General features: G+C 35.9%; 1 protein-coding gene across 1 annotated transcript in view; it reads right to left on the minus strand.

Moving 5' to 3' along the window:
- The window catches only part of TNKS (tankyrase), a 202,131-nt gene that overhangs the window by 70,763 nt on the left and 115,379 nt on the right, over nt 1-15,989 (minus strand). The window lies entirely within an intron of this gene.

The raw sequence follows: 15,989 nt of genomic DNA on the forward strand, positions 1-15,989 counted from the left end.
GATACAAAAGAATTACTAAATACTGTATTACCTATTACTGCTTTCAAGGCACTCCATACATTTTTACATATTCTGACAGTCTCCAAGTTTAGGAAATATTCTGAGCAATACACAGGAATAAGGAGGAGACCAAGCAGATTAGAAGAGTCCTGAATAGGAAGTCAGGAAACTTGATGATGAGTTTGAAAAAGTCACGTTACCTATGTATTTCAGCTTCTTCACATGTAAAATAGAGATAAAATCAACTATCCTAGCTATCTCAAAAATGCGTGAAAATAAAGTTTTTTCCCACATATAAACACTTATAAAATGGAAAATGTCATATAAAAATAGATCATTAAAATTTTTGTATCATCAAACAACGTGCCCATCCAAGTTTCTGCTTTCTGATACACATCAAAGGTTATTGCAAATAATACCTCCACAGAATATCAAGTTATTTTCAGGACTTGTGTTCCCTTTACTTCAACATTTTGACGACGTTGCTTCACTATCTTCTGGCTTGCATTGTTTCAGGCTAGACGTCTGCCAACATCCTTATCTTTGTTCCTTTGTACATGTGGTTCTCCTCGGATACTTTAATATTCTCTCTTTATCACTGGCTTTAAGCAATTTGCTTGTGATGTACCTTGGTATAGTTTCAACTTTTGTGTGTATGCTTGGGGCTTGCTGAACTTCTTGGATGTGTTGTTTACAGTTTTCACCAAATTTGGAAAACTTTCAGCTATTATTTCTTCAAATATTTTTTCTGCCCTCTCTCCCACCATTCTCTCCTTTGGGGATGACTCCAATTATATAGACATTAGTTGCTTTCAAAGCTTGCTTTTAAGCTTTGTTAAGTGGGACCAGAGCACATATCAATACCCAGTGGACATGGTATAGTTGAGGAACAACAAAATTTCAGTGGCTAGGCGGAGAGCATGAGATTGGAGGAGACTCTAAAGAACACTGGGGAAGCCCGGAAGGACTTGAAGCGGAAAGATCACTCTAGCTATTCTACAGAGAATAAAGTAGAGAGGGAGGGCAAACCTGATGACAGGAAGACCTGAATAGAAGACAGGACTAATCCAGCAGAGACAATGACAACATCACTTAGCAAATGGCAGCGGCATCTAAGCAGAGGTAGCTGAGCTAGGAGAGTGGATGAATTCACAGGGAGAGTGAGTGCAGAACAATCTAGATGAGACTTTCCAAGGAGTCATTTTCATGTGGATGCTAATTATGCAAACTGAATAGTATCACTAGAAGGCACATAAAAACTTTGTAAAATGCATGCAATAAATCTGAGGAAATGGTAGAAAGCAAAAAGAAAAAGTACAAATTGAGAACAGCGGATGATTTAAACAAGCTTACACTACTAAGAGCCCAGAGATTTTTCCTCTAGAAAAAAATTTACAACTAAACATTATACACCAAATGCTATCTTCTGATGCAAAGCAATTAAAATCATGTGGTCTAGGACTAAATTTAGTGAATAGTTACCACATCGTGCCAACTTTACACTTCAATTGCCAAATGGCAAAGCAATGATAAAAGTAATTTGCTAAATGCTAGGATAATTAACAGAGTGTAATTTGGGTTTTGAAAAAAATAAAGCAGATCCATTTGTAAAATACTCAAACATGTTACTTGATAATTTCATGGTGGCTGTAAACTAGTAAACACAGGAATCAAGCATTTAAGACAACATTATACACAGGACAGAAATCAGTGCCTGGTTATATACCTCAGATTTACTTTTAAAACAGATATTTTTGTTGAGAATATTTAAAAAGTCAAACACATAGAACGATAAAGTATTAAACAACTGCAAACACAAAAACTCTAAAAATCTATGTATTATTCTGCTGTAAGGGAAATGTTATTACTAATATTTTCACATTGTAAAATGTTTACAGAAAAAATAATCCTTACTTAAAGAAATCCTCTAATTAAAAATTTTCTGTTTGAAATCAGGCCATAAGAAAAAACAAACATATAAATCTATCTTTGTCTTTTATGATATAGACTTGCAGCATAGTGCAAAGCATTTAAGACGGCTTTAACTTATCCTACACATACATGCATACCTAAAACAGTGACAATTGACAACTCTATTATAAAACTGTGGACACAACATTAACACTAAGTCCAGGCAGCATAATATAAGGAAATGAGTAAAGGCTTTTAAGTCTTGGGTTTGTATTCTTGCTTTGTAAAATTTACAAGGTATGTGGCTTTGGACTATTTTCTTAATGTCTCTGAGCCTTGGCTTCCAATATCCGTTAAAATGAGAATTCCTAACATACAAGACTATTTTATAGATTAAAGATAACTCTATAAAGCACCTAATACAGTATCACATAGAAAAAGCTCAACAGACGGTGATTATTACTTATTATTACCTTATGAAGTATCTTACGCACCAATAAGAAGTTGCTTCTTATTGGTCACTTATCAGTCCTCTTCTTACTTTACCTATCAGCATTATTTAACATAGCCGATCACATCTTCCTTCTTGAAATGTTTTCCCCCTTGGTATCCAGGGCACCTAGGTACCTAGCTCACTGTCACTCTTCAGTCTTCTTTCCCAGTTGCTCCTCCTTTTCTTAACATGGGAATGCTCCAGGACTGTGTCCTTAGACCTCTTTTCTTCATTAGCTATACTCATTCCTTTGGTGATCTCATGCACTCTTGCAGCTTTAAATAACATTCAAGCACTGACAACTCCCCAGTTATATCTCCAGCTCAGTCTTCTTTGCTAAACTCCAGACTCTCATAAGCTAACTTCCTACTTGACATCATCATATGGATATACGAGACATCTCATGTGCATCATGTCCAAAACTGAGCTCCTAGTTTTCCTCCGAAAACCTACTCTGCGGAATTTCCTATTGCTATTAACGGCAACTCATGTCAAACACTTTGAAAGTCTTTCTTGATTGCTATCTTTCTCTCACACACTCTGCTCACTGCATCAGACTATTTCTATTGGCTCTAACTCCAGAATCCAATTACTTCTTACCACATGTACTGGCATCACCCTGGTCTAAGCCACCATCCTCTCTCCACTGGGTAATACCATCAGCTTTCTATTCAGCCTCCTTACTTCTAGCATAATCCAATTAGAGTCTAGGCACATAGCAGCAGAGCGATCCTACTAAAATAAGTTAGAGATACCAGTCCTCTGCTTACAATCTTCCAGTGGCTCTTTACCTCACTCTAAGTAAAAGCTAGTCTTTATAATGATCTAGAAGGCCACAAGCGATCTCTCTGAATACACCCAACTTGCTGACCTCATCTTTTACTCTGCTCCCCTTGGTTCACTCCACATAGCTCAAGTGCCATAATTATTAATTAGCTGAAACCACTGGGAATTAAACTATACTAATAAGTGAAATATCTTCTGAAAAACTTAAAGGCCTCCCAGTAACAAATACTTTCCCACTTAAATTTAATTTCACACATGACTTCTTAACAAATCCAAAGAACAATGGAAAAAAATATTACTGAGGATGAAATACCAAAATAAAAAATCTTATAGATACACAATGCATTAGCTTTGGAAGACCTATATATTATTATGTACCCAGAATATAAAAATTTGATTTCTAGATCATTTTTTTTCCATTGAGCAAAGAAACCATGATAACAATGTCTCAAGATTTAAATGTATTATTACATATTCAATCCTAAGGGAATTTTAGCATTTACATTTTAACACAAAACATTGTTCACAAATGACTGCTAGGTACAGGGGAAATGGTTCCTTGATCTGATAGTGCTGAGAAAGATTCTGAAGTTACCAATTGTCATATAGACAGAATATCCCAATCTTTTAGGAAGCATAAAATAGTATAAAAACTAATTCTTAATTTCTTAAGACTATTATTATTATGCTATTTTTATAAAGTACGAGCTTAGGGGGATTCCTTGAACAAGACTTTAAAATGAGATTCCAAAAATCCAATACTCCAAATAATTATCTCCTTTCCTCTTGTTCTCTCTTTGAACATTTTTTTTGCAATAAAAATACAGAAAATATTGCTTAAGACTGGTCCTAAAACTATCTGCCACAATCTTTTACTTAACACTTGTCACAAAATAATATTTATTTGTCTGTCTCCTCTAATTCACCATGAGCTCATTGAGAATGGAGAACATATCTTAATTTTATGTTTTGAAGGCTGAACAGAGTACCTCATATATGGTAGGATATTAAACAAAATGAAAGTTATTGTCAGCTTTTGATTTACATTACTAAAAGGGAACAGACAGCACGAATAATCCAGCTGGGTGAATCTGACTTTAAATTTGTGTGAAAGAGTTACACCTACATTTCAACAAAGGCCTGTGTGATGTTTGCTGTACTCCCTAAGAAAGAACAAAACCACAACTGTGAAGCCATGGTGTAAGTCATCAGAGAGCTGCCTAACCTCATGATGTATGGTGTATTTTGGTTTTCTTTAAGATGAAAGTCCAGTTTGACCTAGATAAAATTTTGTGGGATTTTCAAGACTAGGATGACCAACTTATCCTGGTTTGCCCAGGACTTTCCTGCACCCAGGAAATCCACTCATCCCAGGCAAACAGGGATAGCTGATCACCCTACTCTAGCCAGACTTCATGCTGAATGAGTGTTTTGGTTTCTGGAGCTGTCCAAGTCAGAAAACTGTGTGTGTGTGTGTGCACTTGAATGTCCATGTACCCATGGCCAAGTGCACATATACATTCTGAATAAGGCAAGACATTACTTTATCAAATTAGGAAAAGAATTCTATTAAGAGTTGGCTCAAGAGATGACAAAAGATACTTCTCTTTCCATCCAACAATTCATTTCTTCAAAAGACTTAAGTGTAGTCTTTCTCAGTTCCATACTATAATGGAACATACAATATATTCAATAATATAACATACTATTTGAATCCGTCCTTGAGACTCTTGCTCTACAGTTACAATTACAAAATAGTTTCAAAAGACAAAACTTTAGATCTTTTCAGCACTCAGGTACTAATCACCCAGATTCAACAAACATTAATTATTAAGACTTTGTTACGCTGGCTTCTGCTGTCTCTTTTATTTTCTCCACTGAAGTATTCTGAAGCAAAATTCAAGACACTGTAACATCTCACCCCACATACTCCTGTAAGTGCCTCTAATAATTATGGGCATTTTCTTTTAAAATCCCACTGCTGTTATTACATGTGACAAAAGAGTGGTAAATCTTTGGTATAATCTAATGTCCATGTCAGTATTCAAACTTCCCAATTGTCTCAAAAACTTTTTAAAGTTGGTTTGCTGGGCATCAGGATCCATACATTTGGTTATTGTGCCTTTAATTAAGTCTCCCTATGTCTACAACTGTTTTCATCCCTCCTTTTCTTCTTTTTTCACAATACTGACTTGTTGAAGAAATCTTGTTATTTGTTCTCTTTCTCATATGATTATTTAACCTGTGCCTATATATTCTGTATTTCATGTAAATTAGAAGTTAATTTTCCTCCTTCAAATGAAACTTTTTCGGCAAGAATATTTCATAGATACAATTCATTTCACATAGTATCACATGAGGTGACATATTATGTCTGAATAGTCTACTCTGAGTGACAAGACTGGTCAACGTACCAACAGTTTTGTTAAGTACTACCTCTCTGAACTCCTGAATCCCAGATATCATCTTTGCAATATTCTTAAGTTCCTGCCATCTTTTTATAAACAAACACAAAATCATTAAACTTAAAAATTCCAACACTCATTTCTACTTTTTTGGACATGTAAAAACATGCTTTTTCAGATCTGATTTCAAAAATGAGGTACAATGTATATGTATTTAACTGGTCTCAATTAACAATTACTTAACATTTACCCACTATTCCCTCCTCAAGAGAATTCTCTTTTAAATTATAAACATAATACATTCCCCTCTAAAATAATATAAAGTAAAATGTTCTCTCCATTTCTCCCTCTAGTCCAGCAAACCCCTTTACCAAAGGTAACCACTCTTTAAATAGTAGCATAAGTATTATTTAGATACTTTCTATGTATATGAATGTGTGTTTTTCTCTTGAGTTCTTTCTGTTGCTGTTTTTGTCACAGAAATGGACCATATTATATTCTTTTGCAATTTTCTTTTTGTCTATTAAAATATTAGTACATATAGGTCTACCTTATTCTTTGCATAGTCTTTCCATTATGTAGCTATACCGTAATTATTCACCCATCACCCATAAATAGACACTTAGGTTGTTCCATCCCTGCTCTATCTTAACAATACACATCTCATTCAAACTTATCACTTGGTTAAGCTTGATCAGTGTTTTGCTTCCCTTCTAAAAAAAATACTATATCAGCCATTAATACAAAATTCCCAGGAAAATATAATAACCACATAATCAGAGCTTATTAAAGTTCTTTCAGGCACAGCAATATGATTAATCTGCTTGCTAGGTATAGTTAAGAAGTTCTTTGAGACAGTGATACTTAAATCAGAATCCAAACAAATTAAAAGCTAGAGAATCGATATGGGCAAGAGTCCATGGAAATAAATATATCTCATCTCTGACGTCCGTCTTTTGAAAGGATATTTTAAGTAGGACCATAATGAAGATAAGACAGCCTCCTTGAAGTTTCTCAACTTCTATTATAAAGAGAATTTAAAAGAGAAACTGTCTGGAGAATGAAAATTGATGAGCCAAAGTAGAAATAAATTTAAAAAATATTTTATTTACACCTTTCTCAAAAACCGTGCCTCCTTTAACTTGTCTCTTCTACAGAATACACATTACCAGATCCTCTTATAATGATGTTTTCTTTCCCAGTATGAGTCTTCTCCTCCGGTCCTGGGCCTCTTGGTCAATGGTTCTCTAAAGTACAGTGCTTAGAGCTAAACGCACCAACACAGATACAGTCTTGTCACAGTGGACTACATCCAGGCTATTACTTTTCATTAATAGACATGATAGTACTCCACAACCTAAGAGCATTTAACATATTAATGTTTTTAAGTCACAATCTCTGTAATGGGGGTAGTTAGGTGACTATAGGACTAGTTTCCTCACAGAGTTATTTTAAGGCTAAATGAAATGGAAGATATAAAAACATTTTGAAAATAGAAAGCATTTTATTGAAAATAATAGCTAAAAGCTACTGGGTACTTTCTATATACCAAGCACTGTTCAAAGTATACTATATGTATTAACTTATTTATTTTATACAACAACTACCAGAGCTAGAAACTATTATTCTCCCCATACAACAAATGGGGAAACTGAAGAGCAGGGGGATCAAGGCAATAAGTTAATAGCAGAGTCGGAGATCACACCCACATAGTCTGACTTCAGAACTCTCATTGTGCCTTCCTTCTTCACCTCTGGCTGGGCCCTCGGGTTCCGGAGAGGATGCTCAGAAATGACTAGGGTGGCGGAGTGGCAGGGAGAGTGACTTGAGGGGAGCAGGGACTGCTCTGGTAGTTCTGACTACCTCAGCACTGGGATCCACAGGACACCACGTACCAAACCCTATCAACAATGAGAGTGTGACCATACCATTGGATGAGCACCCCAGAAATGCAGGACTTCTTAACAATAGAAGTTGTCTAAAATAATAAGTTTTGGAGGACAAGGCAGAATAACAGAATATTGAAACTGGAGAAGATAATTTATCTGCCTCTTTCCTAGTGCAGGACTTTTCTATGCATCTCTAACAGATAGTCATTTGGTCTCTTCTTGAACTAAACCCCTCCAGTTGCCTCAACTGCTTCTTCCAGAATAATTTCCTGACTTCCTTCCCAGTCACCCTCTGGCTGGTCAATATACTTCCTTAAAGCAAGAAACCCTAAATTCAGCACTAACTGCAGATATGGTCTGGTCCAAACCAGTGAGCTCTCATTTTTTAAAAATGTATTCAAGCAGAGCCAGATGACGACATGTCCGAGTTATCAGGGTGAAGGTTCCAGCACTGCACTGGGAGGGCGGACTAGCTGCTATTTAAGTCCTGTTCTAAATAAGATGCTACGAGTTCCAGATAGACTACAAGAACAGAGGTATATAGTGACTGATATTTCACAGTCTTAGAGAGGGTGTTCTTCCCTCTCTAAGGTAGCATACGTAGTCATTTTTAGGAAGAAACCTAAGGCATTTAAAAACTTGTAGAGGGGCCAGCCCGGTGGTGCAGCGGTTAAGTTCGCACGTTCCGCTTTGGCAGCCCAGGGTTCGCCGGTTTGGATCCTGGGTACGGACATGGCACAGCTTGGCATGCCATGCTGTGGCAGGCATCTCACATATAAAGTAGAGGAAGACGGGCACAAATGTTAGCTCAGGGCCAGTCTTCCTCAGCAAAAAGCAAAAAGAGGAGGATTGGCAGCAGTTAGCTTAGGGCTAATCTTCCTCAAAAAAAAAAAACTTGTAGAATTTATAAAATAAAGTTTTTGTACCTCAACTGCCCTATAGTAAAAATTAATTTTTAAAGTGAGAATACAAAGGACTATCTTTACTTTAAGTGTATGTATTGGTAAGAGAAGGATAGAGGAAAGGAAATAGACAGGAGGAATAGGAAATCCATAGGGTAATCTTTTTGAGAATAAAGCTCTGAATGCCAACTTAACTCAATTTTAACTTAACATTATCATTGTGGAAACTCCAAGGGGATTCTTCAATAGCCAGAAATTTGTTTTTCTCTTTGCCAGCCTCAGAATCAGCAGAAGAATTAAAATGTATGCATGAAAATGAGTTTGAAGCATCCTCTCACAGGGTTTGTATGAGGAAAAGAAGAAAAGAATGCTTGGCTTCTCAGAAGGTGCAACATGAACTTTGCATTTTTGCATTGCTTACCGAGAAACAGCTGGCAGACTTTATGGAAACCAGGTTTCTTGGTGTGATAGTAACCTGATGTTTCATACTTTTAAGGAGAAAAGTTTTCACTCTACCCAAACCTCACATGAATTCCTTTTTATAATTAATATTTCCAATCTTAGTTTTTCAAATTTAAACATCAAAGATTCTCACTAACATTCAACAGATAGATGACTTGTTCTTAAAACAGGAAACAAGCTACACCAATGGGTATTGAAAGATTATTTATGAGGAAATCATCCCCCCTTAGATCATTAGATGGTCATTTTAACTGTGTAAACTGGGAGAATGAGAATTCTGTTCGCTGATTTTAATGTGGTTAAGAGCTCTAGGACTTGGGAGATACGATGGCACCTCAAAGTTCCCTCAGTAATAAAGTCTGTGTTGTTTCTGAGTTTGCATATGTGAATTCGGCAGCCAAAGGAGCCAGGAGCAGAGATCTCTAGCTGTTTCCTGCCCACAGCCCCCTTTCCCCAGTTCCAACAGGTACTGACCCTCCTTGAAACTAGCAGATTACTTAATGGGCATTTTTAGGGTATTCAGAGTAGGGTATTATCATTCTACTATTAAAAAATTAAAAGCAAAATAGGGAACATTTTTTCCAAATTTACTAACTTGGCTACCCAAATATGCAATTTCAAGTAATTATGCATGATACAGTGTTTTTAAAGTTCTACTACTGATGCCAGTCTTCGTAGAGAAAGATGTTTTTTTATTAGTCACTGAAAACAATCTTTTTTTTTTTAAGATTTTATTTTGCCTTTTTCTCCCCAAAGCTCCCTGGTACATAGTTGCGTATTTTTAGTTGTGAGTCCTTCTAGTTGTGGCATGTGGGACGCCACCTCAGCATGGCTTGATGAGTAGTGCCATGTCCGTGCCCAGGATTCGAACCGGCGAAACCTTGGGCCGCCGAAGTGGAGCGCACGAACTTAACCATTTGGCCACGGGGCGGCCCCTGAAAGCAATCTTCTTTTAAAAAGAATATTATGAAGATTCTTGATACTTTTAGAAACTCCCTTTTATAATTCTAATTTAATTGAGCAAGTGAGTGAATGGATGAATATGCATGGTGGGGGGAGGGAAGTAAGCTTCCTGAGCAATTATACTTGTTTAAAAAAAAAAAAGTGATACAAAAATAACCAGATGTTATAGACTGAATGTTTGTGTCCCCCTCTCCCCATAACTCAGATGTTGAAGCCCTAACCCTCGATGTGATGCTATTTGGAGACAGGACCTTCAGGAGGTAGCTAAGGTTAGATGAGGTTTTGAAGGTGGGGCCTTCATGATGGGATTAGCGCCCTTATAGAGAAGAGACACCCAAGAGCACGCTTCCTTTCTCAGCAAGAAAGCAGCCCTCCGCAAGCCAGGAAGAGAGCCCCTCATCAGAGACTGACCTCAGTAGCACCTTAATCTTGGACTTGCCAGCCTGCAGAATTGTGTGAAACTAGTTTCTCTTGTTTAGACCATCCAGTCCATGGTATGGCAGCCGCAGCTAACTAAGACACCACGTAACTGGTACACAATGAATTGAGAAATTAATAGTTTATATTGATTTCATATTGTGGCCAAACAACTGTTTCTAACAATGCTAACTCAAAGCTATAGATAATTCCAAAGTTCTCAAATCCACAATTAACTCTTCACTGTTTGCACCTTCTCATCAGGTGAGAAGAGTTTCTGAAATCAGATTTCTTTTTGTACCTAAGGAAGCCTTTTTACACACTAAAGTTCACCCTTTACTAAAAGGATTTAAGAACTTTCTGCGAATCCTCTACTGTCAACTTATATAAACTGAACAGTTGAAGCCAAAGAGATCATTAAGCCAAAGAGATCATAATGAAATCATAACCATTATAGGGCTATGTAATAATTGATACATAGAAATATGTAAATCCCACGACCCAGCATCGCACTCAGCTGAAGAGCTAGGACACCTGCAATGCCACTGAAGCTCCTTTTGTGTTTCTTCCTGATCCTCTCCTGCCACTCTGTCAGATGGATGTTGTTCAAGCTACTGCTGCAGCTGTAACGCACCCTGCCCTACACAGTCTGGTTTACCAGTAGAGACAGAAAAAGCACTTTAAACTTAGATTCTCACCATTTTAATGGATATACTGAAGCGTCACTCTTGTAATTTGGCTTCTAAATCAAATTATAATAATGAACCATACTCACAACAAAATGCTTTAGTACTCACTCCTTTTCTATCCCTCAATGATCCTAAGGTTGCAGACTGCAGGACACTTGTGCCTACTGGATATGAGTATAGACAAACCAAAGTTAGGAGGAGGGCGGCCAAGCGGAGCCAAAAGGAACTCTTAAGTTTTACCACCTGCTTTTTAGCACAGGTCCCTCTCCACTAAAAATTATTTTCTCAAAGAGAGAAACAGAGCACAGTTGGCATGGGTACTAATTACTCTCACCAGCAGAAATGTCATACTTGACAAAATAGAGACTGTTTTAGTAGAAGAGATTCCCGAATGAAAAATAAAAAAGACATTTTCAAGCCCTTATTGTTACAAAATGAATATACACGAGCATAAGGATTTTACACAATATATCCCAACATAAGCAGGCAAGAAAACTTGCTCGAAGGGATTCCTGCATGACAATAACACACGCATTGCTCAGCAAGATGCACTTTAAAGAAGTGGTTTGATTAGACATATAATTAAACCTAGAGTATGTGAAGAGTTCCCGAATGCAGACTTACTGCATTTTGACCTTCTTGTAATCCCAAGTAACATCTGAGCTAGGATCCATAAAAGTTGGAAATTAAAAAATGGTGTGACCTTTTATCTACCAAGTTTTGGTAAGAACAAAAGAGGATGATAAAGGCCAATCAAGACCACAGGGAGCCGGCATGTGTCCTCAAGTAATGCCAACACTTTCTTAAAGGGAAAAGAGGATCCATATGAACTTTATTCCAGATACCACAAGTGTTTTATGCAGCGTGACTCTACAGACTTTTACATAATCCAAGTCTGGATTACTGGCAATCACTACTAACAGTGATGAAAAGTAAATAACAAAATACATTACAGTCTTAAAATGTTAGAGTTGAAAGGTATTTCAGAGCTCACGTGGCCCATACTCTTCATTTTTTAGGCTAAAAAATTGAGAACTCAGAGATATAATAAAACTTGCCATGATCACACAGCTAGTCATAATTTTAACTTAAAACTGGGTCTTCTAGCTTCAAGTTCCTGCTTTTTCACACAATACCATGACCCCAAAAGATGCACATGGAATTATTTTTTTGCATTCTTAGGGGGAAAAAATCTTATATTCTAAGATATAAATTCAAAATAATTAAACATAGCTAGAGAAATAAATCTATCTGGGGATTTATTTTAAAATCTTCACTTATTATTCCAAGCAGCTATGCAAGAACCATATTCAGTAATCCATCTGAGAAAAGATGTAATCTTTCTTACCCAATAGCTAATAAGCATTAAATTAGATTTTCTTATAGTAGTGGTATTTCAGTTATCTATTACTAGATAACAAACCACCCACACAATGGTGAGTTACCTGGAGGCTCTTCTGCTCTCTGTCGTATGAGCCAGGGTGCTGGGATGGGTGATGTCACCTGGAGGCTGGAGTGGGAGCTCAGCAAAGGCTAGAATGTCTGAGATGCCTGGATGGTCATACTCATTTAGAAGCTTAACTGAGATCACCTGGGTCTTTGGCTAGAAGCCTCAGTTCTCTACATGGACCTCTCCACATGGCTGCTTGGGCTGCCTCATGGCATGGTAGCTAGGTTCCAAGACAGCACATTCCAAAAGCAAGAAACTAGCAGCTGCCGGGCCAATTCAGGGGCTAATGCTGGAACTGGCATAGTATCACTTCCACTTTATTAATCAAAGCAGTCCCAGGCTTAGCTCAGAGTCAGTATGGGAAGGGACTAGACAAGGGCATAAAAAATGAGAGGCATGGTTCATTGAAGGGTCTTCAAAGCAACAATCTACCACATAAGGATTGTTAAAATCCTGGTCAAACACAGTATTTAATGAGGACTTACTTACACTGAGAGAGGGAGCAGTTAACCAAGAATACTGAGAAATTCTATATTACAATATGACAAATGTATATAACCTTAAAGTTTAATATAAATACAAAAGAAATTGCACTAATCTTATATATTCTTTGTGCTTCACTGGATATGCTTTATGGAATTCAAATGACTACTGTGGCATTATTTTCAGCCAGATAATTTTTTTACAATATGTTCTTAAAAATGGGTTGATATACCTCAAGAACACACTCTGAATTCATAAGCTGCTCATATAAACAAATTTATTTATTAAATGTGATGTTGGGTAGGGAGGGGGCAAAGACCAAGCTCCAAAAGAATTAAATCAATTATACGTCTTGTAGATTACCTGGTAACCTACAGTTTATCCAAATACCACCTGGGACTGAGCTTGGATAATAAATACAATTTAAGCAGAGAGGTGGGGAATGTTGGCGTACTCAAAAGTATGTATGCATCCATTCTAAATACATTCAAAAGCCTCAAAAAATGTATTGGAAGAGTAGGGATCTAATTTACTGAGGTTCTACTATGTGCTACAAACCGTAAACATTTATCATATTATTTCACTTAATCCTCTCAAATGCCTTGTGAAATGGGTATGATTATCTCCTTCTACAAATGAATATACTGAAAACTGTAGCGCCATAGTCTCACACTTAAAAAGTGGAAGAGCAGAGAGGAGAAGCCAATCTGTGTGACTTCAGAGCCTATTTGCCCTTTCATCTAAATCCCAATTTTTTATGGTGTCTTCCAGGGATGGTACTAAATTCTACTTTATTTCTGATTGATCTCTATTTAAAAATAGTTTTTAAACACTTTACTTTTCTCTATTTCCAGAGTCTTATTCATTATTAACTATTTTACGGAAGCAAACATTTACACAGTAGAAATATGACATTTAAAGAAACGCTTCAGTTAATCTTTCTGAATCTAAATCATGCTCCTCCAACTGCCTATTCATCTAAATTTGTGCTTTCTTACAGAAGAGCATTCATGTCTAAATACTAGTGCTTTAAAAATAAAAGGGCCAGAAAAAAACCCACCTTAAATCTACACTTTACAACTGTATCACAGCAGAAGGAATCATACATTTTTTAGAGCATTAGCTTCAATGTACTGGATAATGTCTTAATCATTCTATCAATTTCTGAGCTCCTCATGAACAAATATCATTAAATACATATTTATCTCTCATGACACTTAGCACAGTGATCTATACATGTCAAGTATTGAGTGTTGGCTGGATGAATGAAAGGAGCAGAAAGAAACCTGAAATACTAGAAATTACACTGAATACTTTATAAAAATAAAGTACCAACCAAGTATTAGCTACTTTCAATATTTGGTGACATACAATCAGCAATAATGACACAGTACATGCATGGAAAGATACATATTATTCCTATTCAGGAATATGTACAGTAATGCCCAACTCCAACTTATTCCTTGTTATGAGGAAGGGATAAATTTAGGATATTTATTCTGGAAGGGGATAAAGGCAGCTAGGAAAAGGAAATAACATGAGAGAAACAAAAACAAAAACTCTGAGGAGGGTTGAGTGTTGGAATAATTTGAGATGTATTCAAATATTTATTTTCATTTATTGCAAAAAGGTATCTTTCTGAAAATTAATACTGAAAAACATGAGACTACCACCACCTTAAATTTACATATCAAAGAAGGTAAGGATATTTGGACAATTGCTAATAAAATGTCTGGTCTTGATAGAAAATACTGTAAAGGGAGAATAAAGGACAATAAATCTAAGTTTGAAAGTATAGGAATAAAGAATTCTAGAAAGGGAAAAACCTGTTTTAAGGATCTGGTTGCACTTCACAACAATTCAAAATAAGGAACTGTGGAATGTTATGCCTAATAATAACGGGCAGGAGATAGGAGAAAAATAAATTACATTGATGCCCCTATGTTTCTAGTGGCCATCAATAGAATGTGTATATAATTGTATGAAAGTAGCATTTTAGAACAAAACACCACAAAAAAATTTTCTGCCTTTGCTGTTTAGGGAAAACAACAACTAGAAATTTCTAGAGTAGCCAAGATCCACTTTGATTTACATGTAAAATAAAAGCATAATATTACAAGAGACACTACTTAAAACCTTACTGATACTTTACTATTCTAAAGAATTCTACAGGTTAAAAAAAAATTGTCTGTGGGAAATAAAAATATTAACCACTCACATATTAACTAATTAGATAATCATCAGGTCACGGAACAGAATTAAGAGACTATTTAAAATTTACACTGTCATTTTATAATCCCACGTATTACAATAAAAAGGAATGCTGAAGTCTAAAACCCCCACATATATCTAGGCACATTCTCCACCTACTAGTTAATGTATAAGGAACATTTCTTTTCTAAAAACATTACAAAATTGACATTTCCATCGGCTTTGTAAATTTACAAACCAGGAATCATAGTAAAAACAGAGATAGGCAAGGACTCAGTCAAGCATTAATATAGTCTTTGGAAACCCTCTAAAAATGAATTTGATTCAGCACTGTTTTCTAAAATGCAAATCCAAGAAATAAAACTTTATATACCTGACTAACTTACTATATATAGGTAAAGTACCTTTATCCTCTTGTTAATATACAATTTGACTTCCTAATTCAAAATAAACACATGCAAATAGCATGAAAAATTACTAAATATACAAGACAGATCTGTAATTTAGCAGCTAGATTTGCTTACGCATTTTCTTGACATCAACAGCAAGAAAAGAAAAGATACTGTCATAACTAAGGAATTTTATCCCCACCTCCATTAGCACCCAGAATATGTACTGCTTTGTGGCTTTACTGCAACTGGTACATTTAATAAGAATTACTCTGTGCCATAAACAAGGGTAATATCTAAATATGAACATTATTCAATTTTAATTATGACATTTTACTTGCATTTTGCATACTGATGGACAATTTTGAATGATTTTTATGTTTATGCATAATACCAAAACCTAATAAATGCTTAAGTCTAATTCTCTTTTTCTATCTGAGAAAAGTAATAATCTAAAAAAGTATAGGAGCACGTTTTCTATAATTTTGCATTATTTAAATTATGTTATGAATCTTTCAGTATAATATTTGAGACGTGTT

This window comes from Equus przewalskii, chromosome 28, assembly GCF_037783145.1.
Source record: "Equus przewalskii isolate Varuska chromosome 28, EquPr2, whole genome shotgun sequence".
NCBI lineage: Eukaryota > Metazoa > Chordata > Mammalia > Perissodactyla > Equidae > Equus > Equus przewalskii.